The sequence below is a fragment of the Tribolium castaneum genome, chromosome 1 (assembly GCF_031307605.1).
Source record: "Tribolium castaneum strain GA2 chromosome 1, icTriCast1.1, whole genome shotgun sequence".
Taxonomy (NCBI): Eukaryota; Metazoa; Arthropoda; class Insecta; order Coleoptera; family Tenebrionidae; genus Tribolium; species Tribolium castaneum.
The window spans coordinates 1745133-1760016 of NC_087394.1; positions in this window are offsets into that span (position 1 = coordinate 1745133).

Genomic DNA, 14884 nt, shown 5'->3' on the forward strand with positions numbered 1-14884 from the left:
CTGTATTACACCGCCATTTTTGCAACACCACCTCACTTGACGACTTGGTAAGAAATTTATTTATTAACTTGAAAAATGGTGGATGCGCCGAAATAATAATTTAAAAAATTATAACTCAAAAACTAAAAGTCGTAGAGCAATGCGGTTTGTTCCATTGAATTCAGCGGCTCATTTTCTGTATTACACCGCCATTTTTGCAACACCACCTCACTCGACGACTTGGTAAGAAATTTATTTATTAACTTGAAAAATGGTGGATGCGCCGAAATAATAATTTAAAAAATTATAACTCAAAAACTAAAAGTCGTAGAGCAATGCGGTTTGTTCCATTGAATTCAGCGGCTCATTTTCTGTATTACACCGCCATTTTTGCAACACCACCTCACTCGACAACTTGGTAAGAAATTTATTTATTAACTTGAAAAATGGTGGATGCGCCGAAATAATAATTTAAAAAATTATAACTCAAAAACTAAAAGTCGTAGAGCAATGCGGTTTGTTCCATTGAATTCAGCGGCTCATTTTCTGTATTACACCGCCATTTTTGCAACACCACCTCACTTGACGACTTGGTAAGAAATTTATTTATTAACTTGAAAAATGGTGGATGCGCCGAAATAATAATTTAAAAAATTATAACTCAAAAACTAAAAGTCGTAGAGCAATGCGGTTTGCTCCATTGAATTCAGCGGCTCATTTTCTGTATTACACCGCCATTTTTGCAACACCACCTCACTCGACAACTTGGTAAGAAATTTATTTATTAACTTGAAAAATGGTGGATGCGCCGAAATAATAATTTAAAAAATTATAACTCAAAAACTAAAAGTCGTAGAGCAATGCGGTTTGTTCCATTGAATTCAGCGGCTCATTTTCTGTATTACACCGCCATTTTTGCAACACCACCTCACTCGACAACTTGGTAAGAAATTTATTTATTAACTTGAAAAATGGTGGATGCGCCGAAATAATAATTTAAAAAATTATAACTCAAAAACTAAAAGTCGTAGAGCAATGCGGTTTGTTCCATTGAATTCAGCGGCTCATTTTCTGTATTACACCGCCATTTTTGCAACACCACCTCACTCGACGACTTAGTAGGAAATTTATTTATTAACTTGAAAAATGGTGGATGCGCCGAAATAATAATTTAAAAAATTATAACTCAAAAACTAAAAGTCGTAGAGCAATGCGGTTTGTTCCATTGAATTCAGCGGCTCATTTTCTGTATTACACCGCCATTTTTGCAACACCACCTCACTCGACAACTTGGTAAGAAATTTATTTATTAACTTGAAAAATGGTGGATGCGCCGAAATAATAATTTAAAAAATTATAACTCAAAAACTAAAAGTCGTAGAGCAATGCGGTTTGTTCCATTGAATTCAGCGGCTCATTTTCTGTATTACACCGCCATTTTTGCAACACCACCTCACTCGACGACTTAGTAGGAAATTTATTTATTAACTTGAAAAATGGTGGATGCGCCGAAATAATAATTTAAAAAATTATAACTCAAAAACTAAAAGTCGTAGAGCAATGCGGTTTGTTCCATTGAATTCAGCGGCTCATTTTCTGTATTACACCGCCATTTTTGCAACACCACCTCACTCGACAACTTGGTAAGAAATTTATTTATTAACTTGAAAAATGGTGGATGCGCCGAAATAATAATTTAAAAAATTATAACTCAAAAACTAAAAGTCGTAGAGCAATGCGGTTTGTTCCATTGAATTCAGCGGCTCATTTTCTGTATTACACCGCCATTTTTGCAACACCACCTCACTCGACAACTTGGTAAGAAATTTATTTATTAACTTGAAAAATGGTGGATGCGCCGAAATAATAATTTAAAAAATTATAACTCAAAAACAAAAAGTCGTAGAGCAATGCGGTTTGTTCCATTGAATTCAGCGGCTCATTTTCTGTATTACACCGCCATTTTTGCAACACCACCTCACTCGACGACTTGGTAAGAAATTTATTTATTAACTTGAAAAATGGTGGATGCGCCGAAATAATAATTTAAAAAATTATAACTCAAAAACTAAAAGTCGTAGAGCAATGCGGTTTGTTCCATTGAATTCAGCGGCTCATTTTCTGTATTACACCGCCATTTTTGCAACACCACCCACTCGACGACTTAGTAGGAAATTTATTTATTAACTTGAAAAATGGTGGATGCGCCGAAATAATAATTTAAAAAATTATAACTCAAAAACTAAAAGTCGTAGAGCAATGCGGTTTGTTCCATTGAATTCAGCGGCTCATTTTCTGTATTACACCGCCATTTTTGCAACACCACCTCACTCGACGACTTGGTAAGAAATTTATTTATTAACTTGAAAAATGGTGGATGCGCCGAAATAATAATTTAAAAAATTATAACTCAAAAACTAAAAGTCGTAGAGCAATGCGGTTTGTTCCATTGAATTCAGCGGCTCATTTTCTGTATTACACCGCCATTTTTGCAACACCACCTCTTTCGACAACTTGGTAAGAAATTTATTTATTAACTTGAAAAATGGTGGATGCGCCGAAATAATAATTTAAAAAATTATAACTCAAAAACTAAAAGCCGTAGAGCAATGCGGTTTGTTCCATTGAATTCAGCGGCTCATTTTCTGTATTACACCGCCATTTTTGCAACACCACCTCACTCGACAACTTGGTAAGAAATTTATTTATTAACTTGAAAAATGGTGGATGCGCCGAAATAATAATTTAAAAAATTATAACTCAAAAACTAAAAGTCGTAGAGCAATGCGGTTTGTTCCATTGAATTCAGCGGCTCATTTTCTGTATTACACCGCCATTTTTGCAATACCACCCACTCGACGACTTAGTAGGAAATTTATTTATTAACTTAAAAAATGGTGGATGCGCCGAAATAATAATTTAAAAAATTATAACTCAAAAACTAAAAGTCGTAGAGCAATGCGGTTTGTTCCATTGAATTCAGCGGCTCATTTTCTGTATTACACCGCCATTTTTGCAACACCACCTCTTTCGACAACTTGGTAAGAAATTTATTTATTAACTTGAAAAATGGTGGATGCGCCGAAATAATAATTTAAAAAATTATAACTCAAAAACTAAAAGCCGTAGAGCAATGCGGTTTGTTCCATTGAATTCAGCGGCTCATTTTCTGTATTACACCGCCATTTTTGCAACACCACCTCTTTCGACAACTTGGTAAGAAATTTATTTATTAACTTGAAAAATGGTGGATGCGCCGAAATAATAATTTAAAAAATTATAACTCAAAAACTAAAAGTCGTAGAGCAATGCGGTTTGTTCCATTGAATTCAGCGGCTCATTTTCTGTATTACACCGCCATTTTTGCAATACCACCCACTCGACGACTTAGTAGGAAATTTATTTATTAACTTAAAAAATGGTGGATGCGCCGAAATAATAATTTAAAAAATTATAACTCAAAAACTAAAAGTCGTAGAGCAATGCGGTTTGTTCCATTGAATTCAGCGGCTCATTTTCTGTATTACACCGCCATTTTTGCAACACCACCTCACTCGACGACTTGGTAAGAAATTTATTTATTAACTTGAAAAATGGTGGATGCGCCGAAATAATAATTTAAAAAATTATAACTCAAAAACTAAAAGTCGTAGAGCAATGCGGTTTGTTCCATTGAATTCAGCGGCTCATTTTCTGTATTACACCGCCATTTTTGCAACACCACCTCACTCGACGACTTGGTAAGAAATTTATTTATTAACTTGAAAAATGGTGGATGCGCCGAAATAATAATTTAAAAAATTATAACTCAAAAACTAAAAGTCGGTGAGCAATGCGGTTTGTTCCATTGAATTCAGCGGCTCATTTTCTGTATTACACCGCCATTTTTGCAACACCACCTCACTCGACGACTTGGTAAGAAATTTATTTATTAACTTGAAAAATGGTGGATGCGCCGAAATAATAATTTAAAAAATTATAACTCAAAAACTAAAAGTCGTAGAGCAATGCGGTTTGTTCCATTGAATTCAGCGGCTCATTTTCTGTATTACACCGCCATTTTTGCAACACCACCCACTCGACGACTTAGTAGGAAATTTATTTATTAACTTGAAAAATGGTGGATGCGCCGAAATAATAATTTAAAAAATTATAACTCAAAAACTAAAAGTCGTAGAGCAATGCGGTTTGTTCCATTGAATTCAGCGGCTCATTTTCTGTATTACACCGCCATTTTTGCAACACCACCTCACTCGACGACTTGGTAAGAAATTTATTTATTAACTTGAAAAATGGTGGATGCGCCGAAATAATAATTTAAAAAATTATAACTCAAAAACTAAAAGTCGTAGAGCAATGCGGTTTGTTCCATTGAATTCAGCGGCTCATTTTCTGTATTACACCGCCATTTTTGCAACACCACCTCACTCGACAACTTGGTAAGAAATTTATTTATTAACTTGAAAAATGGTGGATGCGCCGAAATAATAATTTAAAAAATTATAACTCAAAAACTAAAAGTCGTAGAGCAATGCGGTTTGTTCCATTGAATTCAGCGGCTCATTTTCTGTATTACACCGCCATTTTTGCAACACCACCTCACTCGACGACTTAGTAGGAAATTTATTTATTAACTTGAAAAATGGTGGATGCGCCGAAATAATAATTTAAAAAATTATAACTCAAAAACTAAAAGTCGTAGAGCAATGCGGTTTGTTCCATTGAATTCAGCGGCTCATTTTCTGTATTACACCGCCATTTTTGCAACACCACCTCACTCGACAACTTGGTAAGAAATTTATTTATTAACTTGAAAAATGGTGGATGCGCCGAAATAATAATTTAAAAAATTATAACTCAAAAACTAAAAGTCGTAGAGCAATGCGGTTTGTTCCATTGAATTCAGCGGCTCATTTTCTGTATTACACCGCCATTTTTGCAACACCACCTCACTCGACGACTTGGTAAGAAATTTATTTATTAACTTGAAAAATGGTGGATGCGCCGAAATAATAATTTAAAAAATTATAACTCAAAAACTAAAAGTCGTAGAGCAATGCGGTTTGTTCCATTGAATTCAGCGGCTCATTTTCTGTATTACACCGCCATTTTTGCAACACCACCTCACTCGACAACTTGGTAAGAAATTTATTTATTAACTTGAAAAATGGTGGATGCGCCGAAATAATAATTTAAAAAATTATAACTCAAAAACTAAAAGTCGTAGAGCAATGCGGTTTGTTCCATTGAATTCAGCGGCTCATTTTCTGTATTACACCGCCATTTTTGCAACACCACCCACTCGACGACTTAGTAGGAAATTTATTTATTAACTTGAAAAATGGTGGATGCGCCGAAATAATAATTTAAAAAATTATAACTCAAAAACTAAAAGTCGTAGAGCAATGCGGTTTGTTCCATTGAATTCAGCGGCTCATTTTCTGTATTACACCGCCATTTTTGCAACACCACCTCACTCGACGACTTGGTAAGAAATTTATTTATTAACTTGAAAAATGGTGGATGCGCCGAAATAATAATTTAAAAAATTATAACTCAAAAACTAAAAGTCGTAGAGCAATGCGGTTTGTTCCATTGAATTCAGCGGCTCATTTTCTGTATTACACCGCCATTTTTGCAACACCACCTCACTCGACAACTTGGTAAGAAATTTATTTATTAACTTGAAAAATGGTGGATGCGCCGAAATAATAATTTAAAAAATTATAACTCAAAAACTAAAAGTCGTAGAGCAATGCGGTTTGTTCCATTGAATTCAGCGGCTCATTTTCTGTATTACACCGCCATTTTTGCAACACCACCTCACTCGACGACTTAGTAGGAAATTTATTTATTAACTTGAAAAATGGTGGATGCGCCGAAATAATAATTTAAAAAATTATAACTCAAAAACTAAAAGTCGTAGAGCAATGCGGTTTGTTCCATTGAATTCAGCGGCTCATTTTCTGTATTACACCGCCATTTTTGCAACACCACCTCACTCGACAACTTGGTAAGAAATTTATTTATTAACTTGAAAAATGGTGGATGCGCCGAAATAATAATTTAAAAAATTATAACTCAAAAACTAAAAGTCGTAGAGCAATGCGGTTTGTTCCATTGAATTCAGCGGCTCATTTTCTGTATTACACCGCCATTTTTGCAACACCACCTCACTCGACGACTTAGTAGGAAATTTATTTATTAACTTGAAAAATGGTGGATGCGCCGAAATAATAATTTAAAAAATTATAACTCAAAAACTAAAAGTCGTAGAGCAATGCGGTTTGTTCCATTGAATTCAGCGGCTCATTTTCTGTATTACACCGCCATTTTTGCAACACCACCTCACTCGACAACTTGGTAAGAAATTTATTTATTAACTTGAAAAATGGTGGATGCGCCGAAATAATAATTTAAAAAATTATAACTCAAAAACTAAAAGTCGTAGAGCAATGCGGTTTGTTCCATTGAATTCAGCGGCTCATTTTCTGTATTACACCGCCATTTTTGCAACACCACCTCACTCGACAACTTGGTAAGAAATTTATTTATTAACTTGAAAAATGGTGGATGCGCCGAAATAATAATTTAAAAAATTATAACTCAAAAACAAAAAGTCGTAGAGCAATGCGGTTTGTTCCATTGAATTCAGCGGCTCATTTTCTGTATTACACCGCCATTTTTGCAACACCACCTCACTCGACGACTTGGTAAGAAATTTATTTATTAACTTGAAAAATGGTGGATGCGCCGAAATAATAATTTAAAAAATTATAACTCAAAAACTAAAAGTCGTAGAGCAATGCGGTTTGTTCCATTGAATTCAGCGGCTCATTTTCTGTATTACACCGCCATTTTTGCAACACCACCCACTCGACGACTTAGTAGGAAATTTATTTATTAACTTGAAAAATGGTGGATGCGCCGAAATAATAATTTAAAAAATTATAACTCAAAAACTAAAAGTCGTAGAGCAATGCGGTTTGTTCCATTGAATTCAGCGGCTCATTTTCTGTATTACACCGCCATTTTTGCAACACCACCTCACTCGACGACTTGGTAAGAAATTTATTTATTAACTTGAAAAATGGTGGATGCGCCGAAATAATAATTTAAAAAATTATAACTCAAAAACTAAAAGTCGTAGAGCAATGCGGTTTGTTCCATTGAATTCAGCGGCTCATTTTCTGTATTACACCGCCATTTTTGCAACACCACCTCTTTCGACAACTTGGTAAGAAATTTATTTATTAACTTGAAAAATGGTGGATGCGCCGAAATAATAATTTAAAAAATTATAACTCAAAAACTAAAAGCCGTAGAGCAATGCGGTTTGTTCCATTGAATTCAGCGGCTCATTTTCTGTATTACACCGCCATTTTTGCAACACCACCTCACTCGACGACTTGGTAAGAAATTTATTTATTAACTTGAAAAATGGTGGATGCGCCGAAATAATAATTTAAAAAATTATAACTCAAAAACTAAAAGTCGTAGAGCAATGCGGTTTGTTCCATTGAATTCAGCGGCTCATTTTCTGTATTACACCGCCATTTTTGCAACACCACCTCTTTCGACAACTTGGTAAGAAATTTATTTATTAACTTGAAAAATGGTGGATGCGCCGAAATAATAATTTAAAAAATTATAACTCAAAAACAAAAAGTCGTAGAGCAATGCGGTTTGTTCCATTGAATTCAGCGGCTCATTTTCTGTATTACACCGCCATTTTTGCAACACCACCTCACTCGACGACTTGGTAAGAAATTTATTTATTAACTTGAAAAATGGTGGATGCGCCGAAATAATAATTTAAAAAATTATAACTCAAAAACTAAAAGTCGTAGAGCAATGCGGTTTGTTCCATTGAATTCAGCGGCTCATTTTCTGTATTACACCGCCATTTTTGCAACACCACCCACTCGACGACTTAGTAGGAAATTTATTTATTAACTTGAAAAATGGTGGATGCGCCGAAATAATAATTTAAAAAATTATAACTCAAAAACTAAAAGTCGTAGAGCAATGCGGTTTGTTCCATTGAATTCAGCGGCTCATTTTCTGTATTACACCGCCATTTTTGCAACACCACCTCACTCGACGACTTGGTAAGAAATTTATTTATTAACTTGAAAAATGGTGGATGCGCCGAAATAATAATTTAAAAAATTATAACTCAAAAACTAAAAGTCGTAGAGCAATGCGGTTTGTTCCATTGAATTCAGCGGCTCATTTTCTGTATTACACCGCCATTTTTGCAACACCACCTCTTTCGACAACTTGGTAAGAAATTTATTTATTAACTTGAAAAATGGTGGATGCGCCGAAATAATAATTTAAAAAATTATAACTCAAAAACTAAAAGCCGTAGAGCAATGCGGTTTGTTCCATTGAATTCAGCGGCTCATTTTCTGTATTACACCGCCATTTTTGCAACACCACCTCACTCGACAACTTGGTAAGAAATTTATTTATTAACTTGAAAAATGGTGGATGCGCCGAAATAATAATTTAAAAAATTATAACTCAAAAACTAAAAGTCGTAGAGCAATGCGGTTTGTTCCATTGAATTCAGCGGCTCATTTTCTGTATTACACCGCCATTTTTGCAATACCACCCACTCGACGACTTAGTAGGAAATTTATTTATTAACTTAAAAAATGGTGGATGCGCCGAAATAATAATTTAAAAAATTATAACTCAAAAACTAAAAGTCGTAGAGCAATGCGGTTTGTTCCATTGAATTCAGCGGCTCATTTTCTGTATTACACCGCCATTTTTGCAACACCACCTCTTTCGACAACTTGGTAAGAAATTTATTTATTAACTTGAAAAATGGTGGATGCGCCGAAATAATAATTTAAAAAATTATAACTCAAAAACTAAAAGCCGTAGAGCAATGCGGTTTGTTCCATTGAATTCAGCGGCTCATTTTCTGTATTACACCGCCATTTTTGCAACACCACCTCTTTCGACAACTTGGTAAGAAATTTATTTATTAACTTGAAAAATGGTGGATGCGCCGAAATAATAATTTAAAAAATTATAACTCAAAAACTAAAAGTCGTAGAGCAATGCGGTTTGTTCCATTGAATTCAGCGGCTCATTTTCTGTATTACACCGCCATTTTTGCAATACCACCCACTCGACGACTTAGTAGGAAATTTATTTATTAACTTAAAAAATGGTGGATGCGCCGAAATAATAATTTAAAAAATTATAACTCAAAAACTAAAAGTCGTAGAGCAATGCGGTTTGTTCCATTGAATTCAGCGGCTCATTTTCTGTATTACACCGCCATTTTTGCAACACCACCTCACTCGACGACTTGGTAAGAAATTTATTTATTAACTTGAAAAATGGTGGATGCGCCGAAATAATAATTTAAAAAATTATAACTCAAAAACTAAAAGTCGTAGAGCAATGCGGTTTGTTCCATTGAATTCAGCGGCTCATTTTCTGTATTACACCGCCATTTTTGCAACACCACCTCACTCGACGACTTGGTAAGAAATTTATTTATTAACTTGAAAAATGGTGGATGCGCCGAAATAATAATTTAAAAAATTATAACTCAAAAACTAAAAGTCGGTGAGCAATGCGGTTTGTTCCATTGAATTCAGCGGCTCATTTTCTGTATTACACCGCCATTTTTGCAACACCACCTCACTCGACGACTTGGTAAGAAATTTATTTATTAACTTGAAAAATGGTGGATGCGCCGAAATAATAATTTAAAAAATTATAACTCAAAAACTAAAAGTCGTAGAGCAATGCGGTTTGTTCCATTGAATTCAGCGGCTCATTTTCTGTATTACACCGCCATTTTTGCAACACCACCCACTCGACGACTTAGTAGGAAATTTATTTATTAACTTGAAAAATGGTGGATGCGCCGAAATAATAATTTAAAAAATTATAACTCAAAAACTAAAAGTCGTAGAGCAATGCGGTTTGTTCCATTGAATTCAGCGGCTCATTTTCTGTATTACACCGCCATTTTTGCAACACCACCTCACTCGACGACTTGGTAAGAAATTTATTTATTAACTTGAAAAATGGTGGATGCGCCGAAATAATAATTTAAAAAATTATAACTCAAAAACTAAAAGTCGTAGAGCAATGCGGTTTGTTCCATTGAATTCAGCGGCTCATTTTCTGTATTACACCGCCATTTTTGCAACACCACCTCACTCGACAACTTGGTAAGAAATTTATTTATTAACTTGAAAAATGGTGGATGCGCCGAAATAATAATTTAAAAAATTATAACTCAAAAACTAAAAGTCGTAGAGCAATGCGGTTTGTTCCATTGAATTCAGCGGCTCATTTTCTGTATTACACCGCCATTTTTGCAACACCACCTCACTCGACGACTTAGTAGGAAATTTATTTATTAACTTGAAAAATGGTGGATGCGCCGAAATAATAATTTAAAAAATTATAACTCAAAAACTAAAAGTCGTAGAGCAATGCGGTTTGTTCCATTGAATTCAGCGGCTCATTTTCTGTATTACACCGCCATTTTTGCAACACCACCTCACTCGACAACTTGGTAAGAAATTTATTTATTAACTTGAAAAATGGTGGATGCGCCGAAATAATAATTTAAAAAATTATAACTCAAAAACTAAAAGTCGTAGAGCAATGCGGTTTGTTCCATTGAATTCAGCGGCTCATTTTCTGTATTACACCGCCATTTTTGCAACACCACCTCACTCGACGACTTGGTAAGAAATTTATTTATTAACTTGAAAAATGGTGGATGCGCCGAAATAATAATTTAAAAAATTATAACTCAAAAACTAAAAGTCGTAGAGCAATGCGGTTTGTTCCATTGAATTCAGCGGCTCATTTTCTGTATTACACCGCCATTTTTGCAACACCACCTCACTCGACAACTTGGTAAGAAATTTATTTATTAACTTGAAAAATGGTGGATGCGCCGAAATAATAATTTAAAAAATTATAACTCAAAAACTAAAAGTCGTAGAGCAATGCGGTTTGTTCCATTGAATTCAGCGGCTCATTTTCTGTATTACACCGCCATTTTTGCAACACCACCCACTCGACGACTTAGTAGGAAATTTATTTATTAACTTGAAAAATGGTGGATGCGCCGAAATAATAATTTAAAAAATTATAACTCAAAAACTAAAAGTCGTAGAGCAATGCGGTTTGTTCCATTGAATTCAGCGGCTCATTTTCTGTATTACACCGCCATTTTTGCAACACCACCTCACTCGACGACTTGGTAAGAAATTTATTTATTAACTTGAAAAATGGTGGATGCGCCGAAATAATAATTTAAAAAATTATAACTCAAAAACTAAAAGTCGTAGAGCAATGCGGTTTGTTCCATTGAATTCAGCGGCTCATTTTCTGTATTACACCGCCATTTTTGCAACACCACCTCACTCGACAACTTGGTAAGAAATTTATTTATTAACTTGAAAAATGGTGGATGCGCCGAAATAATAATTTAAAAAATTATAACTCAAAAACTAAAAGTCGTAGAGCAATGCGGTTTGTTCCATTGAATTCAGCGGCTCATTTTCTGTATTACACCGCCATTTTTGCAACACCACCTCACTCGACGACTTAGTAGGAAATTTATTTATTAACTTGAAAAATGGTGGATGCGCCGAAATAATAATTTAAAAAATTATAACTCAAAAACTAAAAGTCGTAGAGCAATGCGGTTTGTTCCATTGAATTCAGCGGCTCATTTTCTGTATTACACCGCCATTTTTGCAACACCACCTCACTCGACAACTTGGTAAGAAATTTATTTATTAACTTGAAAAATGGTGGATGCGCCGAAATAATAATTTAAAAAATTATAACTCAAAAACTAAAAGTCGTAGAGCAATGCGGTTTGTTCCATTGAATTCAGCGGCTCATTTTCTGTATTACACCGCCATTTTTGCAACACCACCTCACTCGACGACTTAGTAGGAAATTTATTTATTAACTTGAAAAATGGTGGATGCGCCGAAATAATAATTTAAAAAATTATAACTCAAAAACTAAAAGTCGTAGAGCAATGCGGTTTGTTCCATTGAATTCAGCGGCTCATTTTCTGTATTACACCGCCATTTTTGCAACACCACCTCACTCGACAACTTGGTAAGAAATTTATTTATTAACTTGAAAAATGGTGGATGCGCCGAAATAATAATTTAAAAAATTATAACTCAAAAACTAAAAGTCGTAGAGCAATGCGGTTTGTTCCATTGAATTCAGCGGCTCATTTTCTGTATTACACCGCCATTTTTGCAACACCACCTCACTCGACAACTTGGTAAGAAATTTATTTATTAACTTGAAAAATGGTGGATGCGCCGAAATAATAATTTAAAAAATTATAACTCAAAAACAAAAAGTCGTAGAGCAATGCGGTTTGTTCCATTGAATTCAGCGGCTCATTTTCTGTATTACACCGCCATTTTTGCAACACCACCTCACTCGACGACTTGGTAAGAAATTTATTTATTAACTTGAAAAATGGTGGATGCGCCGAAATAATAATTTAAAAAATTATAACTCAAAAACTAAAAGTCGTAGAGCAATGCGGTTTGTTCCATTGAATTCAGCGGCTCATTTTCTGTATTACACCGCCATTTTTGCAACACCACCCACTCGACGACTTAGTAGGAAATTTATTTATTAACTTGAAAAATGGTGGATGCGCCGAAATAATAATTTAAAAAATTATAACTCAAAAACTAAAAGTCGTAGAGCAATGCGGTTTGTTCCATTGAATTCAGCGGCTCATTTTCTGTATTACACCGCCATTTTTGCAACACCACCTCACTCGACGACTTGGTAAGAAATTTATTTATTAACTTGAAAAATGGTGGATGCGCCGAAATAATAATTTAAAAAATTATAACTCAAAAACTAAAAGTCGTAGAGCAATGCGGTTTGTTCCATTGAATTCAGCGGCTCATTTTCTGTATTACACCGCCATTTTTGCAACACCACCTCTTTCGACAACTTGGTAAGAAATTTATTTATTAACTTGAAAAATGGTGGATGCGCCGAAATAATAATTTAAAAAATTATAACTCAAAAACTAAAAGCCGTAGAGCAATGCGGTTTGTTCCATTGAATTCAGCGGCTCATTTTCTGTATTACACCGCCATTTTTGCAACACCACCTCACTCGACAACTTGGTAAGAAATTTATTTATTAACTTGAAAAATGGTGGATGCGCCGAAATAATAATTTAAAAAATTATAACTCAAAAACTAAAAGTCGTAGAGCAATGCGGTTTGTTCCATTGAATTCAGCGGCTCATTTTCTGTATTACACCGCCATTTTTGCAATACCACCCACTCGACGACTTAGTAGGAAATTTATTTATTAACTTAAAAAATGGTGGATGCGCCGAAATAATAATTTAAAAAATTATAACTCAAAAACTAAAAGTCGTAGAGCAATGCGGTTTGTTCCATTGAATTCAGCGGCTCATTTTCTGTATTACACCGCCATTTTTGCAACACCACCTCTTTCGACAACTTGGTAAGAAATTTATTTATTAACTTGAAAAATGGTGGATGCGCCGAAATAATAATTTAAAAAATTATAACTCAAAAACTAAAAGCCGTAGAGCAATGCGGTTTGTTCCATTGAATTCAGCGGCTCATTTTCTGTATTACACCGCCATTTTTGCAACACCACCTCTTTCGACAACTTGGTAAGAAATTTATTTATTAACTTGAAAAATGGTGGATGCGCCGAAATAATAATTTAAAAAATTATAACTCAAAAACTAAAAGTCGTAGAGCAATGCGGTTTGTTCCATTGAATTCAGCGGCTCATTTTCTGTATTACACCGCCATTTTTGCAATACCACCCACTCGACGACTTAGTAGGAAATTTATTTATTAACTTAAAAAATGGTGGATGCGCCGAAATAATAATTTAAAAAATTATAACTCAAAAACTAAAAGTCGTAGAGCAATGCGGTTTGTTCCATTGAATTCAGCGGCTCATTTTCTGTATTACACCGCCATTTTTGCAACACCACCTCACTCGACGACTTGGTAAGAAATTTATTTATTAACTTGAAAAATGGTGGATGCGCCGAAATAATAATTTAAAAAATTATAACTCAAAAACTAAAAGTCGTAGAGCAATGCGGTTTGTTCCATTGAATTCAGCGGCTCATTTTCTGTATTACACCGCCATTTTTGCAACACCACCTCACTCGACGACTTGGTAAGAAATTTATTTATTAACTTGAAAAATGGTGGATGCGCCGAAATAATAATTTAAAAAATTATAACTCAAAAACTAAAAGTCGGTGAGCAATGCGGTTTGTTCCATTGAATTCAGCGGCTCATTTTCTGTATTACACCGCCATTTTTGCAACACCACCTCACTCGACGACTTGGTAAGAAATTTATTTATTAACTTGAAAAATGGTGGATGCGCCGAAATAATAATTTAAAAAATTATAACTCAAAAACTAAAAGTCGTAGAGCAATGCGGTTTGTTCCATTGAATTCAGCGGCTCATTTTCTGTATTACACCGCCATTTTTGCAACACCACCCACTCGACGACTTAGTAGGAAATTTATTTATTAACTTGAAAAATGGTGGATGCGCCGAAATAATAATTTAAAAAATTATAACTCAAAAACTAAAAGTCGTAGAGCAATGCGGTTTGTTCCATTGAATTCAGCGGCTCATTTTCTGTATTACACCGCCATTTTTGCAACACCACCTCACTCGACGACTTGGTAAGAAATTTATTTATTAACTTGAAAAATGGTGGATGCGCCGAAATAATAATTTAAAAAATTATAACTCAAAAACTAAAAGTCGTAGAGCAATGCGGTTTGTTCCATTGAATTCAGCGGCTCATTTTCTGTATTACACCGCCATTTTTGCA